Below are 6,134 nucleotides of genomic sequence, written 5' to 3'. Positions count from 1 at the left end.
AGGGTGGGTCGTGAGGGTGCCAATATGAAGACGCCAGATCAAACTCCACTGATGCAGGAGTGTATCCATAGCTTTCAGAGGTGGGCCACGTAAGGCAGGGTGGACGTGGAGCCCACCTGGGGTTTTCCATACTTGGTCGAGAGTTCGTTGTCATAGAAAAACTGTGGCTGGTCATTTGGATGCCTCAAAAAAAGGTTGGTAAAGAAAAATAGTTCAATGAGCAATAATTTGATAAATTTCAATTTCAAAAAAAATGTTGCATATCAATTTCAAAGGCAAGAGCAGTACTTAGGGAAATGGTAGCATGCAATGGAGTTGTGCCATATGACCAAAAGAATACTAGTTTGCCCAAATGAATCGTACTTTTCTATTTATTCTCTTGTCAAATTCTTCCTATCGGTTGGTGGCCTCATTTCACATATGAAGAGCATTCACCTTGCCACCCCTCAAGAGGGGTGTCAATGGGTCAGGTTTGGTTTGTAACCAAGATAGACCAAACCCATGTCTTATTTGAGATGCTGGTATTACGTTTGGGCTCAGGTCCAATCGGTCTCACCATAAAAGAAACCATACCGATCCTATAGGGATTACATGAACTAGTATCATACTTGGCAAAATAATATTTTTTACATTGAAAATGTATGGATCTTTGTTGGAATTGGGGTCGGGCCCGGGTATGGTATGAAATTTCACAAACAAAATGAATAACCCGCTGAACCATTCGGAAGCTAAAAATGTCTTAATGGGAAAAGGTCAAGTATGAGAAATGTTTTAAAGAAATCAACCAAGAAGCATAAAAAAATATAGAAGCCAAAGTGATGAGAGAAGCTCAAGCTCAACAAGATTGGCATTTATCACCAAATTACCTAACACATAAGTTCAGGCTATATATAGTCTCTCCTGCCAAGAGCAACGAGGAATGAAGAACAAAGAACAAGTTGTTTCATGCACAAAGTGTCATTCTCTGAAGACACCCTTGCAAAACATGCTTGTTCAGCCCAAGAATAATTGAAAAAAGAAAGATTTATAACTCTGGTCCACCAACCAAAATCATAGTTGCATTACACATCCAACCACTTGTTAATCGATAGTTCTGTTGGAAATTTCTGTGCAACAGCATGCACTTATTCTCTTCCTATTACGATGTGTTTGGGAGGAGGGTGTCGGAGGAGATGAGATGGTGTCAAAGATAGTTATTTGAGTTGGACTATTTCAAAACAAAAATTGGAGGATGTTTGAAAGAAGGCAGGGAATAATAAATTTAGGCTGGAATTCAGGAGGTTATAGATCCTCACTTTTACCATCTTTCACCGTAAAGAGGTATTTACAACTCCTTACTAAGGGATTCTGGTGAGTAGTTACCAAAAAACGTTCACCTCTAGTACGTAGTAACTGAAAGACATTCACCTCTCTCTTTCTCATGTTAGTCGTTTAATATTCATTTGGATCTAGCTAACCCAAATCCAGACATTAGATTTGGATCAGAACATAACATTGATGCATCTTATTTGGATTTGGAGTCATTTCTGGACCTAGAATTTCTATATAAAATTCATATTTAGGTTAAATATCAATTGAATATTTTTTTTTGTCAATTTTAACTAAATGGACACATATTCAATTGGATATCTGACCCGCATGTAAATTCTTTGGCAGTCGGATATTTTCTTTTGTCAAATCTAACTGAATGGACTCATATTCAATTGGATATCTAACCCATATCTAAATTCTTTGGGTTCTTAATAATAGGGTCAAAATGGATTGAATTTGTTCAAATCTTTGGTTTGAACCTAAGCTTTATTTCTTATATCAATTTAGATTTACATTTCAAAGTATTTTGTATTAAAATTATTGTTTGAAATTAGATATATGGTTGGATTCAGATCTAATTCAATTCATCTATAGTAGATGTAGTTTTTTTTGCCATTATTATTAGGAAACTTGAGGTTGATACTTGGGTGGGCCTAAGAAATTAGGTAGTTGATTAAAATGATAAGCAATCTCCTGTTTTTATTTTTTAATAGCACTCATGCTTTTAGTTTGATTCAATCCAATTGTAATCCATGTAAAATTGTTTTCTACGCAACAGTGATTTAAATAAATTTTTTTTTTGCATGAGAGTTAGGAAATATAAAAAAAAGTAATAAATGGGCATGGATGCATGTGAGAGAGCATCTCATGCATCCATAAAGAAGTAATAAATGGGCATCACCATTCAAAGTAAATACTTCCTTTGAGAAAGCCTTATACGTTTTTAATTAGTGAGCTAACATTTATGAAATAAGAGCATGCATTTTTAAGTGTTATCTAGTCGTTGGTCTTAAAATAATCAACGGGTAAGTGCTTTGATAACATTTTTTATTCTGCTCTTGATAACATCATTTAATTTTATTGCTTATAAATGTTGTACCCATATGGCACCTAATGTAATAAATAAATAAAGTACATATTATTATTATCAACAACCCAACTACTTGGAGTGGAGTTTACGAGTCTTACGTCTTTATCAATTCATCTTAACCAAGAATGGCGATGGGCGATTCATTAATTCGCATCCTCTCTATCGATTGGGAACACCACTTTGGTAGGAGAGATATTTAAGATCGAGTAGCGTCGGTAGGTCAGCTGATTTCAACAACGTCTTTGTAAGGATGTTGCCAAATCAGTATTGGTGCGTATGGGCCCTACGTTTCACCCCTGAATTAATTATTTTTTAATAAATGTAAAAAATACTTAAAATTATTTTTAAATATTATTTAATAATTTTAACACGTGTCATGTTCTGATTTACATGTAATATTTTTAATTATTTTTTGGCCGATTGAAAACGATTCACTTGAGTATCAGTATCGGCCTATTCACCTGAATCGTTGGCCAATATATGGCCAAGATCGATACTAACAACATTGGTTGATTTTGTTACCCCCTCTCATCATCCCTCCTAACAACAGCTCCCAAACAAAGCATTAATTAGGGATGGCAGTGGACTGGGGCGGGTCGCCCCCATCTCAAAATCTTACCCTCCATCTCTGCACGGGTTTTGATTTTAACCTCCATTCCCGTTTCATGTCCTCCATCCCCGGTCCAAACGGGGCGACGTTTCTCCTCGGTCTACTGCCATCTTTAAAGAAGGATCGGGGATAGAGGGCAGGGACAGGACGGGGCTGGAGAAAGCGTAAGTCCATGCCCGCCTCCATTCCCCATGGGTTTTGATTTTAACCTCCATCCCCGTTTCATGTCCTCCATCCCTGGTCCAAATGAGGCGAGGCGGGGCCCGTTTCCCCCGGTCCACTGTCATCCCAAGCATTAATCAGGTTAGGATTGATACCTCACTTCTTCTTTTTTATTGATAGGCGTCACATGCAAGCTCATTAGCATAGAAATCTCAGGTCTTATTTACCCACAAAAGAGAGAGGCGTGATCCAATGTTGGTGCTGAACACATTATATGCGTAGGTGTTCCACCCTTTTGAATGGGAGGGGAGGAGTGGGGCCTCCGTCTATTATTATTTTTTTCTGAAGGGTGCTTCTATGGTAGTATGGTACACACTCTAGTATGGTACACCCTTTGAATCATGTTTAACATGCTATTTTTATGTGTTAAAGATTAATAAAATATGATGTTTTACACCAATTATAGATCACTCTTATTTTCATGAATTGTGAGTCGTTGATTTTCAGACTCAAAAATAAGATGTTATGAGATATCATCTACCTTATTCATTTAGTGAAGATCGATATTTAAATGGCTAAAATCATACTCTTTCATAAAAAATAAGATACATATAGGGATGACAATGGACGGAGGCAGATGCAAGGAACAAGGTCTCCGCCCCTGCCCTGTCTCAAAATTCTGCCCTTCACCCTCGCCTTTATCCCTACACTGTTTTTATTTTAACCTCCATCCCTGCCTCCATACCAGTTTGATGTCCCCATCGCCGGTCCAAACAGGACAAGACAGGGCGGGACCTGTTTCTCCCGGGTCCACTGCCAAACCTAAAGAAAGAGGTCGAACCCTCGAATAGTATTTTAATTATTTTATTAACAGGTATCGAGTGGGACGGGGCGGAGAATGCGTAAGTCCATCCTCGCCTCCATCCCCACACGGGTTTTGATTTTAACCTTCATCCCCCCCGTTTCATGTCCTCCATCCGCAGTCCAAAAGGGGCGAGGCAGGGCGGGGCCGTTTCCCATCCTATGCCATCCCTAGATACAGAAGTGGATTCTTACTAAATCGACCATGGTAAATCAATCTACAAAGTCAAATTTGATCCAAACAACTTTCATCTTAACATTTAAGAGGGGATGAGGTGCGGTTGGCCTCACAGCAATAGAAAAGGGCCTTCCCAACTTGCCAACTTTCTTACAATTAAATTGCTTCCACTTGCTCCTCTTTTAGAATAGGCCAGAGAAACTCCTCTTCCCTTTGCAAACACCCTTGCAGCCTTCGTTTGTAATGGAGGAAACCAAGAAACCCCGCGTGGTCATCCTTCCCAGCCCCGGCTTGGGCCACCTCCTCCCTCTGGTGCAGTTCGCTTGCCACCTTGTCTCTCGCTACTCCTTCTCCATAACCTTCGTCGTCATCTCCGGCGAGTTCCCGCCCTTGGCGCTAGAGGAACTCGCCAAGGAGTCGAGCGACGTATCCTTCGTAGACCTCCCACCGGTGTCGACCTCCGACCTCCCGCCCGATGCAAAGGTCGTCACCCGGTTATGGACCATCATGCGGAGGTCCATGCCGGCTCTTCGGCGCATCTTCCCCATGATTCTCCCGGCCTCCGCTTTCGTCTTCGACCTCTTCGGCGGCGACGCCATCGACATTGCGGCGGAGTTCGAGGTGCCGAGCTACCTCTTCTTCACTGGAAGTGCGACCATTCTCTCCTTCATGCTCTACTGCCCGAGGCTGGAGCGAGAGATCCCCGGCGAATACAGAGACCTGACGGAGCCTGTCCGGGCCCCCGGGTGCCCGCCTTTCAAAGGCAGGGAACTCGTCGACCCCATGCAAGACCGGACCAACGTCTCCTACGAGTGTTACCGCCGCTTGGTCGCCCACTTCCCCAGGGCGTCCGGGATCCTCGTCAACACCTTCGAAGCCTTGGAGCCTCTCGCGTTCGACGCTCTCCGGCGGGGCGAAGGCTACCCGGCCGGCGTTCCTCCCGTTTATCCGGCGGGCCCGTTGGTGCGACCACCCAACCTCGCCGCTGACGTTGAGTGCCTTCGGTGGCTGGATCAGCAGCCACGTGGGTCCGTCCTCTTCTTGTCGTTCGGCAGCGGTGGGGTCCATTCGGCGGACCAGTTGACGGAACTCGCCGCGGGGCTGGAGATGAGCGGTCGGCGGTTCCTCTGGGTGGTGAGGCCGCCTTCCGACGACAAGGACGGCTCATACTTCGGGTCCGGCCCCGACGATGACCCGGCGAGTTTCTTGCCGGAGGGCTTTCTCGAGAGGACCGCGGGCTTCGGGAAGGTGGTGCCGGTGTGGGTCCCGCAGGTGGAGGTCTTGTGCCACGTGGCGGTGGGAGGCTTCATGTCACACTGCGGGTGGAACTCCACGCTTGAGAGCATCTTGAGCGGCGTGCCCATGATCGCCTGGCCGCTGTACGCGGAGCAGCGGATGAACGCGCGCTTCCTGGCGGAGGAGGCGCGGATGGCCGTGGCGGTTGACTACGAGGTTGGGATGGTGGGGAGGGAGGAGGTGGCGAGGGTGATGAGGCTCCTCACGCAAGAGGAGGCCGGCGAGCGCCTCAAGGAGAGAGTGGCTGAGCTCAGCCGAGCTGCTGCTCAGGCATTTGCGGACGGTGGTTCGTCTTACGCGTCGCTGGACGAAGTTGCCCAACGGTGGAAGCATCAATCATCTCAGTGACAACTCTGCAGCTGTCCCAACAGACAAAAACGTCTCTGTGATCAATAATTAAAAGCGAGTCTTACCAAATCATGACAATCTAGTTATTAATATTCGCTTTAAATTTTCTGGTTACTATTTTGTTACATTTTTTTTTTTTTGTTAAGATGAGGAACCTCCTTGTTAATGGCAGGAGCCACGTTGTTGGGACGATGGGCAAAAATGACAGGAGGCAAAGCCACGTCGTGGGGCCGGACGGCCCCAACCTAAAGAGACCTGGTTTTGGTTTTAGCTATTTG

The 6,134-nt window shown here is 44.5% G+C and overlaps 1 pseudogene; it reads left to right on the top strand.

The window, feature by feature from the left end:
* The first annotated feature begins 4,437 nt into the window (after nt 1-4,437).
* LOC149836789 (UDP-glycosyltransferase 72B1 pseudogene) lies at nt 4,438-5,864 on the top strand (annotated as a pseudogene).
* Nucleotides 5,865-6,134: the final 270 nt, after the last annotated feature.

Source organism: Nuphar pumila, chromosome 5 (assembly GCF_984573655.1).
Source record: "Nuphar pumila chromosome 5, dmNupPumi1.hap1.1, whole genome shotgun sequence".
NCBI lineage: Eukaryota > Viridiplantae > Streptophyta > Magnoliopsida > Nymphaeales > Nymphaeaceae > Nuphar > Nuphar pumila.
Note: the sequence above shows the minus strand (reverse complement) of the source record. Positions and strands in the feature narration are given on the sequence as shown.